Raw genomic sequence first — 18,248 nt, forward strand, 5'->3', positions numbered from 1 at the left:
TGATCATATACAACTGCTTCAGCAATCACCTTTCTACCATAAAGTATAGAGTCAACTTCATTTTCAATTCCTTACATAATGAAGGAGTTTTTGCCTGCTAGCAACTGTTGCTCTTTTATCTTTATTAATAATAACCACAAGACGCAAATATGTTCCATGTATTGGGCAAATGACCACACAACCAGTATATTAGTTCAATTATTGTTTATTATTATACACAGGCTTGGTTCTATGCGTAATAATCTACACATGGCTACACATTAATCTATATCTAACAGTTTAAATGGCCTTTACTTAACTTTCAAGTGACGGGCTCTGTGCAGGTTAGACAAGGCCTTTGTCTGAATCCCCATGTGTGGCAGCTGGAAGTCGTCAGGTATGTCTAGACTGCGGCTCGTCCTTCAGGTAGCGATCACGGGTCCTTGAACTTGGCTGGTCGAGGTGCAGCAGTTGGTAGGGGCAGACGCCGGTCCCAAAAGAGACAGGATATTGGTCGCGCAGTTCTTCTTATCCTCCAATCTTTTGCGCTCTTTTGGGCGGTCCCAACCCAGGATTCAATGGATTGATAGGATTTCGATCACCCTAATCGATTCTGGCCAATTAGGGGCGGGTATCTTGATAGCTGGGCTGGTCCTAGTTGTTATTGTCCAAGGCACGTAGGCACTCCCAAATAAGGTAAATAGGCGCTCCCAAGTCTGTTACTGCTGCTCTGTTTCAATTTGTGTCCCATTGTCCTGGGGAAATTTTGTGTTCAATTCTGGTCACCACATTACCGGAAGGATGTAGAGGCTTTAGAGAGGGTGCAGAAGAGATTTACCAGGATGTTGCCTGGTATGGAGAGCATTAGCTATGAGGAGAGGTTGAATAAACTCAGCTTGTTCTCACTGGAACGACGGAGGTTGAGGGGCGACCTGATAGAGGTCTACAGAATTATGAGGGGCATAGACAGAGTGGATAGTCAGAGGCTTTTTCCCAGGGTAGAGGGGTCAATTACTAGGGGGCATAGGTTTAAGGTGCGAGGGGCATGGTTTAGAGGAGATGTACGAGGCAAGTTTTTTACACCGAGGGTAGTGGGTGCCTGGAACTCGCTGCCGGAGGAGGTGGTGGATGCAGGGACGATAGTGACGTTTATGGGACATCTTAACAAATACATGAATAGGATGGGAATAGAGGGATACGGTCCCCGGAAGTGCAGAAGATTTTAGTTTAGACGGGCAGCATGGTCGGCACAGGCTTGGAGGGCTGAAGGGCCTGTTCTTGTGCTGTACTTTTCTTTGTTCTTTGTTCTTTGATGTGGAGGCTTTAGGGAGGGTGCAGAAGAGATTTACCAGGATGTTGCCTGGTATGGAGGGCATTAGCTATGAGGAGAGGTTGAATAAACTTGGTTTGTTCTCACAGGAACGAAGGAGGTTGAGGATCGACCTGATAGAGGTCTACAAAATTATGAGGGGCATAGACAGAGTGGATAGTCAGAGGCTTTTTCCCAGGTAAAGGGGTCAATTACTCGAGGGCATAGGTTTAAGGTGCGAGGGGCAAGGTTTAGAGGAGATTTACGAGGCATGTTTTTTACACCGAGGGTAGTGGATGCCTGGAACTCACTGCCGGAGGAGGTGGTGGAAGCAGGGACGATAATGACGTTTAAGGGGTATCTTGACAAATACATGAAAAGGATGGGAATAGAAGGATACAGACCCCGGAAGTGTAGAAGATTTTAGTTTAGATGGGCAGCAGGGTCGGCGCAGGCTTGGAGGGCCGAAGGGCCTGTTCCTGTGCTGTACTTTTCTTTGTTCTCTTTGTTCTTTGAAATCGGTGATTGACCTTCAGCAGGTGCAAGTTTCTGTGTAGGTCTGGTTTCCGCTGCACAATACACAGGGCTGTGTATCGTCTATGTCCCAACCTGACCACAATTCCCATTATCTTTTGTGGGCAGCCATTTTAGATGGCCACACAACAAAACTCCAAAATTTAGGCGTCAGCTAATAATTCATAGAATCCCTACCGTGAAGAAGGAGGCTGTTCGGCCCATCGAGTCTGTTCTAGCTCTTGGAAAGAGCACCCCACTTAAGCCCACGCCTTCTCCCTATCCCTGTAACCCTACCTAACCTTTTGGACACTAAGGGGACAATTTAGCATGGGCAATCCAGCTAATCTGCACATCTTTGGCCCGGGGGGGGGGGGGGGGGGGGGGGGGGGGGGAACCGGGGCACCCAGACGGGGAGAAAGTGAAAGTGGTTAGCACTATTGCTTCACAGCGTCAGCAATTTGGGTTTGATTCCAAGCTTAGGTCACTGTTTGTGCAGAGTCTGCAGGTTCCCCTCGTGTCTGCGTGGTTTTCCTCCCACAATTCCCGAAAGACATGCTCGCTGGGTGAATTGGACATTTTGAATTCTCTCTCAGGATACCCGAACAGGCATCGGAGTGTGACGACTAAGGAATTTTCACAGTAATTTAATTGCAGTATTAATGTAAGCCTACTTGTGACACAAAGAAAGATGATTAATGAAGACAGTCGCCCGAGGCCGGAATTGAAACCGGGTCCCAGGAACTGTGAGGGAGCAGTGCTATCCACTCTGTCACCATGCCGCCTAATGGTTTCATGGCCACCGCAAAATGTTGATAATAGGGTTTTCAACAATGCCACTAAGTAACTAGCTTTTTTTTAGAGTACCCAATTATTGATTTTTTTTCCAATTAAGGGGTAATTCAGCATGGCCAATCCACCTAACCTGCACATCTTTTGGATGGTGGGGGTAAAACCCACGCAGACACGGGGAGAATGTGCAAACTCCACACAGACAGTGACACAAGGCTGGGATTCGAACCCGGGTCCTCAGCGCTGCAGTCCCAGTGCTAACCTCTGTTCCACCGTGCTGCCCTGAGACTAGCTTTTCAATTTTTTTAATTGAATTTAAATTCTGCCATAATGGGATTTGAACTCATGTCCCCAGAGCATTATAATGGGCCTCTGGATTATTAATCCAGCGACATTACTGCTATGCCAGTCTTCCCCCAACTCCACTTTTTGTGACACACAAATTCCAGGTCATGACTATCTCCAGCAAGAGAGAATCTGACAACCTTCCCTTGTTACTTAGTGGCATTGTTGAAAACCCTATTATCAACATTTTGCGGATCACATCTAGTAACCCAGAGACCCAGGGTAATACTCCTGGGACCCAGGTTCAAATCCTACCATGACAGTTGGTGGAATTTGAATTCATTAAGATCTGTAATTAAAAGTCTAATGATGAGCATGATGTAATATCCCGCATGGGACTTATGGGGAGGGAATACTTGTCTTCCCTGTGCTCCTTGTGGAGTATGAGCTCCCCTTGTAGGGCGGGATATTTCAATTACCCAATTTATATAAAGTTGGCCAGTAAGGCACCAACCAGAGAGAGGAACTCGGTAGGGATCAATCCGGTAGTGTATATATCGTTTGTGTAAAAAAAACAGTGCGTGAACCCTCCTACTGTGGGGAAAGAAATTTTGACAGCATAAAGTAAAAGATAAAGGAATATTTCTCCGACTGTAAAAATAATAACTGGAAGCCAGCATGGATTTGTTAAAGGCAAACTTAAGTTCTTCAAAGAAATGGATGATGAATTAGTGCAGTTCGTGCACTAAATCTGGATTTTTGAATGGCATTTGATAGAGTTACCATGTAATCGGCTTGGTAGCAACCTTGAAGTCCATCTGCGTTGATCTGATGTGAAATTCGCTAAATATCAGAAAACAGATTATTTGTGGATGGCTGTTTTTCATGCAGTGATGTACCCTCAATGGTTGGTGTTGGGACCACTGCTCTTTTTTGATATCTATTAATGATTTGAACTTAGATCTATAGGGGATAATTTCAAAGGTTTGCAGATGACACGAAACTCAGAAAGGCAGGGTGTGATCGAACGGCCTCGTCGTGGTGGACTTGGTGATGCGACGAGGCCGTTTGCCTCTTGCGGGATTTGTGACACTTGGAACACTTCGCAAGATCTAACGAGATCTCATGAGACATCATGATCTGTATCACGCTCTCACTGCGTGAGATCCAGATATACATATTTAAATGAGCCATTAGGGTAATTTAAATATGTCGACGCCTGATTCTCCCGAGGCCTGGGAACCAACGCACATGCATGGGAAATCACGCTATGGCACCGTTAAGCACTGGTCCACACAAATATGGACCTGGTGTAATGGCACCTGTGGGGGGGGGGGGGATCTCCCAGGCCATTGGAGACATCTGGATGGTCAGGGACATGGCAGGGTGGCACCCTGGCTCTCCTGGCACCTGGGTGCCAGGGCAGTACTGCCAAGGGCCGGGTCCTCAGGAGGGCCATGCCCATGAAGGGGGAATGAGGGAGTATGAAGGTTGGGGTAGTGAAGGGGGGAATGAAAGGGCCTCATAAAGGTTGGGGGTGGGGGGGGGGGGGTGAAGGGTGGCGGTCTTGAAAGGGGTGGATACGAAAGGCAGGCTGGAGAAGCCTGAAAAGGCGGGAGGCCCACAGTGACCCTATAGTGGGGTGTCCTCACATGGGAAAGTTTGGGGAAATGCCCATGTGTGCGTGGGCTCACATTGCCCGTGGGTGGGCTTGTGGGGGACCAACAAGGTCACTTAGATATTGGGGTATCCTTTTAAACTGGCAGCCCCGGTCTCTGAGGACTGGTCTCGCCAGCGATTTCAGCTCTGTATTGCTGAAAGGATTTCTAAGTGTGGTCTAGACTGGGGAGAAACTTCCCAAAACCCAAATTTGGGAGGCTGTGGGTGGGATTCTCCATCCCACAGCACCTGTTTTCTGGTGTGGTGCTTCCCCGCCGGCAGCAGGATTCTCCGTCTCGGCAGCCAGCCAATGGGGTTTCCCATTGGGGCCACCCCTACAATTTTGGGAAATCGCCGGGCGTGAATGCACTGCCGGTGAAGCGGAGAATCAGCTGACGGAGATTCCCGCCAGATGTTCTCTGTCACTCCAGAGAATTGCTACTGATTTACGTTCCCACTGGAAGCACAAATCAGGAAGCAATTCAGTATCCCTCACCTTGCAAATTTATGCATGGCGAGGAATAGGAGGGATTCTTAAGGAAATCCTGCTATCGGGCCGCCATTTTGAACAGGCAGTCCAATAGTGAAGACCCATGGTCAGCCACCCTCCCCCGCACTGCAAATTAGCCCCCCCGCATCGCAAAGCAGCCCCACCCCAGTATTTTCTGGGCCCTCCTTCCCCATTTACAGGGGTGACCCGCCCTGCCCCCCACAACTCTTTAGGTAGGGAGACCCTTACAGGGATACCCTAACAAAGGGAACCCCCAGAGGGACCCCCTTAATAGGGAGACATCCCTCGGCACCTCTTTAATAGGGGGATCCCCCAAAGACCCACTAACTAAAGGAACCCTCACAGAGAACCCCGAACTAAAGGAACCCCCCACACAGAAACTCCCGAACTCCAGTAAGCCCCCACAGGGACCCCTTAGCAAGAGGAACCCCCCACAGGGACTCCCTAGATCAGGGGTGGGCAAACTTTTCCGTGCAAGGGCCACATTCAGAAATTCACAATTCACAAAGGGCCGCATAGTATATTAAGTAAAATTCACCCGGTTATGATTCTGGGCGCCTCATATAGAACATAGAACAGTACAGCACAGAACAGGCCATTCGGCCCTCGACGTTGTGCCGAGCAATGATCATCCTACTCAAGTCAACGTATCCACCCTATACCAGTAAGTAACCCAACAGCCCCCCCCCCCCCCCCCCATTAACCTTAAATTTTTTTTTTTTTTTTTTTTAATGACTTGGAGGGCCGCAGAAATACCTTTGGCGGGCCGCATGCGGCCCGCGGGCCGTAGTTTGCCCACCCCTGCCCTAGATAGAGGGACACCTCATAGGAACCTCCTAACTAAAGGGACCTCTCACAGAGACCTCCTAATTAAAGGAACCCCACCCACAGAGTCCCCCTAACTAAAGGAACTCCCCCACAGAGACCCCCTAATTAAAATAACCCTCCACAGAGACCCCCTAAATAAAGAGACCCCCCCACTGGGACCCCCTGACTATAGGACCCCCACGTACTGCCCCTCACCCAACCCCCCCACCCCACTCACACACACACCCCTCAGAAAAGAGACCCCTGTCTGGAAGCTAGAGAGCAGTCCAGCCAGGGGCTGTGAAAACAATTACAGCTTTAACACTCACCTTGAAGTGCCACATGTCCAGTCCTGGAAGCAGAACAGCTGTGACGTGTGTTTTAACTCCTCAGAGCCATTAGCTGCAAGCCCTTCATTAATTTCTAGTACTGGGCTGTGATTGCCAGCTCCCACAAACTCCTGCAGTCTTGAGACATTCATCTCCCTTCATGGATGAATCACGCTAAGTGCTGAAACCCCAATATTTCCAAACATCAACCACATCAAAGAGAGGTAAGTGCATTCCAATCACACAAGTGTGTGATTGCCTATGATAGTTAGGGGTCTCCGTGGAGGTCCCTTTAGTTAGGGAATCTCTGAGGGGGGGTTCCTTCAGTTAGGGAATCCTAGGGGGTCTCCCTATTCATGGGGTCCAGGGAGGGTACCTCTATTAAAAGGGTCCCTGTGGGGGTCCTCCTTTACAGGGATCCTGGGGCGAGGAGCTGCTGTGTGGTCTGGGGGTGTGAAGATCAGGGCCGATTTGCGGTGGCAGGGGGGGGGGGGCTGGGAGGCCAGGGCTGATTTGCGGTGCGAGGGTTGGCAGGCTGTGGGACCTCACTTTCGGACCCACCGCTCAAGATGGTGGCCCGATAGTGGGATTGCCTGAGAATCCCTTGTAATTGTTTTTTCTTTTTCTTTTTTTTCATAAATTTAGCGTACCCAATTCATTTTTTCCAATCAAGGGACAATTTAGCATGTTCAATTCACCTACCTACCGTGCACATATTTGGGTTGTTGGGGTGAAACACACGCAAACACAGGAAGAATGTGTAAACTCCACACGGACAGTGACCCAGAGCCGGGATCGAACCTGGGACCTCGGCGCCGTGAGACTGCAGTGCTACTACTGCACCCCCGTGCTGCCCGAATCCCTTGTATTTTACACCATGCATAAATTTGCATGGCATGGAACATTGAATTGCACCCCTCTTTATGACTGCAAAGGGATTATAAAACGGTGCAATTCAGCTCCGGCGGAAGATGAGTCTCCCAAACGAAGTATCCCGCCTCAGCATTAAGGAATAGTCAGGGCCAGTATAATAAAGTAATATAAATAATCCAAAGTGAAATAAAGTTAACCTAAGGAAAGTAAAGTTAAGACATGGCTTGGGCGAGTGGAATGCATGTCCTGTGATATGTAGGAAGTCATGGACACTACTGGTGTCCTGAAGGCTAATAGGTGTAGGAAGTATTGTCAGCTGCAGAAACATGAGCTGTGGGTGTCAAAGCTCAAGTGGCGGCTCACTGTGGCGCATCCACGAAGCTAAGAGCTACACGGTGGAAGGGGTGTAGTATGTATAAATCATCTGGAGTAAAATGTGGGTGATCTGATTGGTAAGTTTACGGATGACGCAAATATTGGCGGAGTTGCTGATAGTGCTGAGGATTGCCAGAGGATACAACAGGATACTGATAGGTTGGAGACTTGGGCACAGAAATGGCAGATGGAATTTAATCTGGACCAATGCGAGGTGATGCATTTTGGCGTATCAAATCTAGGTATGAATTATACTGTAAATGGCAGAACCCTTAGGAATATTAACATACAGAGGGTTCTAGGTGTGCAGGTCCACAGTTCCCTAATAGTGACAAGACAGGTGGCCAAGGTGATTAAGAAGGCATATGGCATGCTTGCCTTCATCAGCCAGGGCGTTGAGTACAGGAGTTGGGAAATCATGTTTGCACCTGATAAAACCTTTGTTAGGCCACATTTAGAATATTGCATGCAGTTCTGATCACCACATTATCAGAAGCACATGGAAGCTTTGGAGAGAGTGCAAAGAAGGCTCACCAGGCTGTTGCCTGGTTGAGAGGGTGTTGGCTGTGAGGAGAGGTTGAATAAACTAGGATTGTTTTCACTGGAAAGACAGGCTGAAGGGAGACCTGATAGAGGTCTACAAAATTATGAGAGGCACAGACAGGTCAGATAGTCAGAGGCTTTTTCCAATGGTGGAAGTGTCAATTACAAGGGGGCACAGGTTCAAGGGGGATGTGCAGGATAAGTTTTTCACACAGAGTGGTGGGTGTCTGGAACGTGCTGCCAGAGGATGTGGTGGAAGCAGGCACATGAGCAACAATTAAGAGGCATCTGGATGGGTACATGAATAGGGAGGAAATAGAGGGATACGGACTGATTAAGGGCAGAAGGCTTTGTTTTTAGTTAGGGCATCATGATTGGCACAGGTTTGGAGTGCCGAAGGGCTGTTCCTGTGCTGTACTTTTCTTTGTTCTTTGTGTTAGCATGTTCAGAGAGGTTATCACATTGCAGCTTAGGAACCTGGAGGCAGAAAGGGTGACCACCAGACAGTCCAGAGATCCAGGGAGGTAGTACATGAGTTCCCCGTGGCCCTCACAAATTTGTTTTCTACTTTGGAAGTGGTGCTGGTTCCTCAGAGGATTACAGTCAGAGCTACTTTTGTGGCACCACGAGCAACCCGGCTGTGCAGAATTGGGGGAAGAAGAAAGGAAGAGCAACAGTGATAGGGGTTCGTTAGTTAGGGGAACAGACAGATGTTTCTGAGGCTGTAGGTATTGCATCCCTGGTGCCAGGGTGAAGGATGTCACAGAGCGGCTGCAGGACCATCTTCTACGGGGGTGAACAGCCAGAGTTTGTGGTCCTCATTGGTACCAATGACTTGGGTAGGAAGGAGGATGTGGTTCTGCAGTCAGAATTTAGGAAGCTGGGTAGAAAATGGCAAACAGGACCTCATATGTAGTAATCTCCGGATTACTCTCAGTCACACGTGCAAATGAATACAGAAATAGGAGTGTTATAACCTGCCTGCTTACCATTGGCTGGGGACTAATGACAATCCCACAATCCTGTGGGAGTATGAGCTTCCCCAATGAGGGGGGGGGGGCGGAGAAATCATTAGCAGACTCCCTGCATAAATAGAGCTGGGCAGTTTGGAACCAGGGAGAGAGAAGCAGCAAGGGAAGTTGCTGCTGCTGTTGTATATATGTTATTGCAAATAAATGTTATTTCTTTGTATCCTAAAAACTCGTGCTGGATTCTTCGTGGCCCTCACAAAACTGGCGACGAGGGTTAAAGTGAATAGCTGTCTACACTGCTGAAGCCACTTCCCTGGATTTTTGTTGGATACAGGTTGGAAGTTGTTTTCTATTACACCATGCCTCTGTATGGACGTTTGGATGTTTTTGATGCTGCGCTGGAAAGCTGGAACCAGTACGCACAAAGGATGCGGTACTATTTCCGGGCAAACAACATCACCGAAGACGAGCGCCAGGTGGTCATATTGCTCACCGCCTGTGACCCCTGCATTTGGGGTGATTAGGAGCCTTACGGACCCAGCTGCGCCGGACACCAAAACGTTTGATGAACTTGTGAACTTAGTGGGGCAACATTTTAACCCAACCCCATCCACGATAGTCCAATATTATCGGTTTAATACCGCTGAGAGGATCCCAGGAGAATCCCTTGCCGACTTTCTATCCAGGCTACGCAGGATTGCGGAGTACTGTGACTATGGCGAGACCTTGTCAGAAATGTTACGCGACCGTTTGGTTTGCGGTATTAACAATGTGGCCACCCAGAGAAAGTTGTTAGCCGAGCCAACATTGACTTTTCAACAGGCCATTCGAATAGTATTGTCCCGAGAGAGCGCAGAACGAGGAGTGCAGGAGCTACAGGGAATGGAGGTGCATGCCTTGGGGCGCAACCCCTTCCGTCAAAAAGCATCCCCCCGCACCCCTGCGGTACCTTGGGCGAGGTGACGTCCGGATCGACGCCAGTGGCCGCCAGACATTCCTCCCCGAAGGGAACCTTCTCCAGAACCAATGGACGAGGAGCCATGTCCGTGTCAGACATATAGGCGCCGGCCCCGTCGCGGATGCCGGTCCTGGGGGCGCCAGAGGCGCCGTCGTTCCAACCGAAACTGGAGCCAGCCCAGGGGCCGTACCTTTCATTTGGATGAACCTGCGGCGACTACTCCCGAGGACTTGGAGACGGAGGATGACTGCCTGCAGCTGCATTGTGTGGCAGCTGCCCGTGTGGCCCCCATTAAAGTGACAGTACGGGTCAATGGTCACCCGCTTGAGATGGAGTTGGACACTGGCGCAGCGGTCTCCGTGATAGCTCAGAGGACATTCGACCGCATCAAGCAGGGTATACAGACCCTTACATTAACCGACACACAGACCTGGTTGGCCACCTATACGGGGGAACCATTGGACATTGCAGGAACTACGATGACCCCTGTTGTTTATGGACGCCAGGTGGGGCGTTTCCCACTTATTGTGGTGCGCGGCCATGGGCCCAGCCTGTTGGGTCGGGACTGGTTGCGCCATTTGCGGTTGCAGTGGCAGCACATCCTCCAAACAGTTTCTGGAGGGTTGACTGAGGTGCTAGGACGATACCCAGATGTATTCCAGCCCGGTTTGGGGAAAATAAAAGGGGCTGTAGCCCGTATCCAAGTCGAAGAAGGAGCCACGCCACGCTATTTTGGGGCGCGCCCGGTGCCTTACGCCTTGCTCGAGAAGGTAGAAGGGGAGCTCACTCATTTGGAGACTTTGTGTATCATCAGGCCCGTCCGTTTCGCTGACTGGGCAGCACCAATTGTACCTGTAATGAAGCCAGATGCCACAGTTCGCGTGTGCCGACTATAAACTTACAGTGAATACGGCTTCCCGACTCGACCGATACCCAATGCCTCGCATAGAGGATCTCTACGCGAAGCTTGCAGGCGGACTCTTGTTCACAAAATTAGATATGAGTCACACCTACCTACAGTTGGAGCTGGACCCTGCCTCCCGGCCATATATAACGATTAATACACGTTTGCCCTTTGGAGTATCCTCTGCCTGCGCTATTTTCAACGCGTTATGGAGGGCATTTTGAGAGGTTAACCGCGTGTTTCTGTCTACTTAGATGACGTTTTGATCACAGGGACGTCGGAGCAGGAATATTTGGAAAATTTGGAGGCTGTCCTGAGACGCTTTTCGGAGGCTGGAGTCCGTTTACGTCGCACAAAGTGCGTTTTTCAGGCGAAGGAAGTAGTCTACCTGGGTTATCGGACCGCGAAGGTTTGCACCCCGTCGCAGAGAAGGTGCGCGCGATTCAACAGGCCCCCGCCCCGACTGACACTTCGCATCTTCGTTCGTTTCTCGGCGTCGTAAACTATTACGGAAAGTTCCTCCCCAATCTGGCAACTACGCTGGCCCCGTTGCACCTTCTGCTAAAGAAGAATCACACCTGGGTTTGGGGTCAGCCGCAAGAAACCGCATTCCGGCGGGTAAAACAACAATTGTCGTCTTCTGGGTTACTAACCCACTATGATCCTGGAAAACCTTTGCTCGTCACATGTGATGCATCCCCGTATGGTATTGGGGCCGTCCTGTCCCACAAGATGGAGAACGGGGCCGAGCGGCCGAGAGCTTTCGCCTCCCGCACATTGACTGCAGTGGAAAAGAAGTACGCGCAGATCGAGAAGGAGGGCCTGGCAGTGGTCTTTGCGGTGAAACGTTTCCACCAGTACGTATATGGCCGCCACTTCACTATCGTGACTGATCATAAGCCTCTGCTGGGACTTTTCAGAGAGGATAAGCCAATACCGCCCATTGCTTCTGCACGGATCCAGCTTGGGCTTTGTTGCTCGCTGCATACGAGTATTCTCTGGAGCACAAACCAGGAACCCAGATAGGGAATGCCGACGCACTGAGCCGATTGCCTTTATCGACTGGCCCCATGTCGACCCCCATGACCGGTGAGGTGGTTGCAACCCTAAATTTTATGGACACCTTGCCTGTCACGGCATCACAGATCCATGAGTGGACCCAGATGGAGCTAGTCCTGTCAAAGGTTCGGCACATAGTCCTGTATGGTGGGCAGCATAGACAGCTCCCAGGCGAGTTGCGGGCATTTTCCTCCAAGCTGTCCAAATTCAGCGTGGAAGACGGCATCCTTTTGTGGGGGACGCGTGTGATTGTCCCAGAAAAAGGACAGGAGCTGATACTAAGAGACTTGTAGAATGGGCAATCAGGTGTGACCAAAATGAAAATGTTGGCCCGGAGTTATGTCTGGTGGCCAGGCCTCGACACCGACATTGAGAAGGTGGCCCAAAACTGCTCCATTTGCCAGGAGCATCAGAAGCTTCCGCCGGCCGCGCCCCTACATCACTGGGAATGGCCAGGGCGGCCTTTGGTGCGCTTGCATGCGGATTTCGCCGGCCCTTTTCAAGGATCCATGTTCCTGCTATTAATCGACGCCCAGTCTAAATGGCTAGAGGTGCATAAGATGGGAGGCACAATGTCCTGCTCAACAATCGAGAAGATGCGTTTGTCTTTCAGTAGGCATGGCCTCCCCGAGGTGCTGGTTACGGACAGCGGCACTCCGTTCACAAGTGAGGAGTTTGCGAGGTTCATGAAGATGAACGGCATACGCCATATCCGCACTACCCCATACCACCCGGCTTCAAATGGGTTGGCGGAACGCGCAGTGCAGACATTCAAACGAGGCCTAAAGAAGCAATCTTCCGGGTCGATGGACACGAGACTGGCTCGGTTTTTGTTTTCATATAGGACCACCCCCCATGTGGTGACTGGGGTAGCTCCCGCAGAACTCGTAATGGGCTGGAGACTTCGCACCCGCCTTAGCATGGTTTTCCCGGACATTGCCGCAAAAGTACGCCGCACACCAGAACGGCAGGGACATGGTTTTTCTCGGCATCGGCCGATTCGGCAGTTTGACCCAGTGTTCGTTCGGAATTTTGCTGGTGGTGCCCTGTGGGTCCCTGGCGTAATCGTTCGCCAAACGGGCGCTATCTCTTACCAGGTACAAGCCCAGGGGCGTCTCCAGTGCAAACATGTAAACCATGTTCGGTCCAGAAGATTATCCCTTCCAAAGATTCCCCGCCCCAGGAGCTCATTTCTATAGCCGTAGAGACCAGACACAATGGAAAGTATTCCTCACAATCTTCCTCTGGTGCCTCACTCAAAGCCTGCGCAGGTCGTGACAGAACTGCGTGGAGATAAAGACGCCGAGATGACAGAGGCAGCAGACTCTGACTCCGAGATGGAGACACAAGATACCTCAGAGGGGGAATCTTCAGGCCCACGGGCCGTGGATGTACAACCGTTATGCTGCCTGATTCAGCGCCTCGTGCAAATGGTGCGGTCTGCGGCAAAATGAGTCTGTCGCCCTTCTTCGCCAGGGTCTTCGGTGGATTCCTTGGACTTTGGGGGGGGAGGGATGTTATAACCTGCCTGCTTACCATTGGCTGGGGACTAATGACAATCCCACAATCCTGTGGGAGTATGAGCTTCCCCAATGAGGGGGGCGGAGAGATCATTAGCAGACCCCCTGCATAAATAAAGCTGGGCAGTTTGGAACCAGGGAGAGAGAGGAGTAAGCAGCAAGGGAAGTTGCTGCTGCTGTTGTATATATATATGTTATTGCAAATAAATGTTATTTCTTTGTATCCTGAAAACTCGTGCTGGATTCTTCGTGGCCGTCACAAAAAGGAGGATAAGGCAGATGAATGTGTGGCTGGAAAGATGGTGCAGGAGGGGCACTGGGATTGGCTGTGGGGAAGATGGCACCTGTACAAGCTGAATGCATTGCACCTGAGCAGATCTGCAACTGAGTCCCTTGTTAGTGCTCCTGGGAGGGCTGTAAGCTAACTTGACAGGTGTGTGGGAACCAAGAGAGAAAATTAGAGAGGAATACCAGGATGCACAAAATACTGGGAGCGATTGATAGGTTTAGAATAGAGAACAGTAAGTTAGTAGGTTGGGTTGAATTAAGGGAGAAAGTAATGAAGTCTAAATCAGGATTACTGTGCATATATGTGAATGCACGGCATATAATGAATAAAATTGGGGAGTTACAATCGCGGATTGAAATGTGAAAATATAATATTGTGGCGATAACAGACCTGGCTCAAGGAAGGGCAGAAGAGCAGTGCTGGGAAAGAGGATGTCCCAGATAGTCGAAGGACAGAATCGATTTGCCCAGAGCTAAGGAACAAAAAGGTGCAATTACATTGCTCAGTGTAGTCTATAGACCACCAAATAGGGGAAGGATGTAGAGGAACAAATCTGCAGGGAATTTACAGAGATGCAAACATTATAGAGTAATTATAATGGGGACTTTAATTACCTGAATGTAGACTGTGTCAGTGATAGTGTAAAGGGTGAATGCAAAAGTTGCTAGTTTGCGTTCAGAAATATTTTTTACAATAGTACTGTATGTGTCCAGTCCAATAAGAAAGTCCACTATTGGACCTAGTTCTTGGTAATGAGGTGAGCCAAGTAGATCATGGGCGGGATTCTCCCGTACCTGGCGGGGCGGGGAGTCTCGGCGGGACGGAGTGGCGTGAACCACTCCGACGTCGGGCCGCCCCAAAGGTGCGGAGGATGGGGCTAGGCCCGCCCTGGAGTGGTTGGCGCCCCGCCGGCTGGCGGGATAGGGGCCTGGCGCTCGCCAACTGGTGCCGAAGGGCCTCCGGCGGCCGGCGCGAGTCGGCGCGGGAGCGCCAGCGACCCCCCAAGAACCCCGGAGCCCGCCCGCGCCGCCAGGTCCCGCCGGTAAGGGACCAATTCCAATTTACTCCGGCGGGACTGGCATAGAACGGGCGGGACTTCGGCCCATCGCGGGCCGGAGAATCCGGACAGCCCAGGGGCCCATTGAGTCGCGCTGGACCCCGCCATTCTCCGAGGTGGGCGGCGTGACACACGCCAAGCCGGTTTTTGGGGGGGGGGCGGGAGAATTGGAAGGATGGTGGGGGCGGGATTCATACTGACCCCTGGCGATCCTCCCACCTGGCGGGGGGGGGGTCGGACAATCCCGCCCCAAGTGTCAATGGGGAAACATTTAGGAGACAGTGATCATTGTATTGTATTATTTAGGGCAATGGTAGAAAATGACAATGGGCAATCCAGTGTAAGAATAATTAGCGCCGACTTCAACTGGGTCAGATTGACTGGAACAAAAGCTTGTCAGGAAAAACTGAAGAATGGGCTGCCATCAAAAAATAAATGGTTCTGGCACAGTCAAGGCATATTCCCTCAAAAGAGAAAGGTTGGGCAACCAAGTCCAACAGTGTGCAGCAGCAGGAGGTGGTACCGACAATGCGTGCCACCCAGGCCAACACCGCACGGGTGGCGTCCGCGGTGGAGGCATCGGGGGAAACGGTTTCGGCTGTGGATCAGCATGTCCAAGGCCTGGGGCATTCTTTGCTAGCGCTAGCCGAGGCCCAGGACAGGGTTGCCGCCTCACAGGCGACCATGACCCAAAGTCACCTGGAAATTGCAGCGGCGCTCCTCAGCCTGGCCCAGTTACAAAAGGCCATGGCTGGGAACATCAGCAGCATTGCCCAGGCGCTGGCCAAGGTGGCACAGGCGCAGAAGGAGATGGCACAATCCCAGATGGGGATGGCGCAGTCACTGTCGGATAAGACACAAACCTAGAAGGTGGTGGCACAGTTGCAGCGTGATGTGGCGCAATGCCAGACGGAGATGGTCCACACCCTGTGCCCAGGGACCAGAGCTGGCCTCCAGGACTGGCAGCGCCAGGTGGTGGGGGAGCCTCAGGATAGCTCCGCTCGCACTCCCATCCATGGCGTAGCCTGGGGACCATCCCGAGGGAGAGGGAGGTGATGGGGCCCATGCTGGTGACTTCTGCAGGGGAGGTGCCGGAATACCTCAGCACCTCCGACTCTGCCCCACCTATCCCTGGCGCATCTGGTGGGCAGCGGGCAGAACAGTGTGGGCACCATGTCACCCAGGACACTAAAACAGCCATCCATGTCTGGCCGCCCCAGAAGACGCCCGCCAACGGGGACCCAGCTCGCAGGGCAGGAGTCACAGAAGGCCGCCTCCGCTCCTGCTGTACCGCCTAAGGAACCACGGAGACGTAGCGTTCGGGCCCGTAAGGCCAGGACGTTAGACACTAATTAAGTTGGCACGGGTGCAGGGCACATTTTAGTTACGGGGCTAGGGCACAAATCTGCATATAATCGTTCACATTAAACAACCATTGCCACTGTTACAACCTGCCTCGTTGCTCGGATGGTTGTCTGGCTGGCTGGGGGGGGGGGGGGGGGGGTGTTGGGGCAGGAGGGGGATGGATGGATGTTGTGGGGATGATGGATGGCCTGCACCCCCCCCACTGTACCCCCCACCGCGACTCCAGGGATCCGATGGGACCGTGTGATAGAATGGCCAGCTTGCATGCGGGATCACCCAGATGGACAGTGGAAAGTGCTACTGTGGGCAGGAGTCAGACGTTGTCAAACAATGTGGAGCACCGGCGCGCATCACAGAGCGGGTTATCATCAATCTCCAGCCCATGGACCAGACCTGCTGTAACTGCCAACCCTGGGCCCTCGTCCCGTAGTGTGGCAGGCATGTATCACGGTGGGCGTTGCAGGCGGGGGCTGGCTGGAGGGAGGAGTAAAGGGGTGTGGGGTTGGGATCCAGTATCTGTTTCCCCCACCCCCAGTTGGTGAACCTGGGAGTGATCAGAGCGTCCCGTGTATATGGGCTCTGGCGCACACGTTGTGCCGCCTCCCGTGCCTGCTTCGGCCCTATGTCCTGCCCATCCTCATCCTCCCCTGCATCCTCCTCGTCGGATGAGGCCTGGCGTTCCTCCTCCTCCAACACATCGCCCCTCTGCTGCGCGATGTTGTGGTGGACGTAGCAGGCCATCACAATGCGGGCGGCCCTCTCAGCATCATACTGGAGAGCCCGTCCAGAGCGGTCCAGCACTTGAACAGCATCATTGGAAGCCGAAACACTGCTCGATCATGCTCCTGATCGCTGCATGGTCTTCGTTGTAGTGGATCTCTGCGTCGGTCTGTGGTCTCCAGATAGGCGTCATTAGCCATGGCTGCAGCGGATAACCCCTGTCAGCCAGGAGCCAACCCGCCAGCTGGCGGGGCGGGGCTTTCGGACGTGTCAAGAATTGTCGAGGGTGCCAAGCTGAAGGCGTCGTGCACACTGCTCGGGTTTTGGGTGTAGACATGTGTGATGTGCAGCTGATGGTCACATTTCACAGATCAGAAGATTAGATAGGGTGGACAGTGAGAGCCTTTTTCCTCAGATGGTGATGGCTAGCACGAGGGGACATAGCTTTGAATTGAGGGAAGATAGATAGATATTGGACAAATGTCAGAGGTAGGTTCTTTATTCAGAGAGTAGTAAGGGCGTGGAATGCCCTGCCTGCAACAGTAGTGGACTCGCCAACATTAAGGGCATTTAAATGGTCACTGGATAAACATATGGTTGATAATGGAATAGTGTAGATGGGCTTTAGATTGGTTTCACAGGTCGGCGCAACATCGAGGGCTGAAGGGCCTGTACTGCGCTGTAATGTTCTATGTTCTATGTTCTATGCTAAGCTGGGGTCTTCGACGACATGCCTGGTCCGGCAGGTCCTCAAATGACAGGTGGTGCCGGTACACACGGGGCCTCATGCGGAGCTCTCTTGGCACCTTCTTCTCCTTTCTCTGCCCAAGTCTCCAACCTATCTATGTCCTGCTAGATCCTCTGACAATTCTCAGCACTATCTGCCGCTCTACCAACCTTGGTGTCATCCGTGAACTTACTAATCAGACCAGCTAAATTTTCCTCCAAATTGTTTATGTATACTACAAACAAGAGAAGCCCTAGCACCGATCCCTGTGGAATACCAGTAGTCACAGCCTTCCATTCAGAAAAACTCCTTCTCCTGCTACCCTTTGCCTTCTGTGACCCAGCCAGTTCTTTAACCATCTTGCCACCTCACCTCTGATCCTGTGTGAGGTACCTTGTCAAAGGCTTTACTGAAGTCCATGTAAACAACATCCACTGCCTTGCCCTCATCAATCATCTTTGTCACCTCCTCAACAAGCTCAGTCAAGTTTTATTTTTGAAAAATGTTTCATTGAGGCATTTATATTATAAATTTTAACACAATGGACAACAGCACACTCCCAAACCAGTCAACATGGCTTTACATAACATAACCAGCACTCCAACAAAAATTCCCCACCAACAGGGGCCTCACGGTAGCATGGCGGTTAGCATCAATGCTTCACAGCTCCAGGGTCCCAGGTTCGATTCCCGGCTGGGTCACT

General features: G+C 51.4%; 1 protein-coding gene across 7 annotated transcripts in view; it reads left to right on the plus strand.

Annotated features, from left to right (window-relative positions):
- Nucleotides 1–18,248, plus strand: part of LOC119974729 (CAP-Gly domain-containing linker protein 4-like) — a 513,643-nt gene that overhangs the window by 10,398 nt on the left and 484,997 nt on the right. The window lies entirely within an intron of this gene.

The sequence above is a fragment of the Scyliorhinus canicula genome, chromosome 1 (assembly GCF_902713615.1).
Source record: "Scyliorhinus canicula chromosome 1, sScyCan1.1, whole genome shotgun sequence".
Taxonomy (NCBI): Eukaryota; Metazoa; Chordata; class Chondrichthyes; order Carcharhiniformes; family Scyliorhinidae; genus Scyliorhinus; species Scyliorhinus canicula.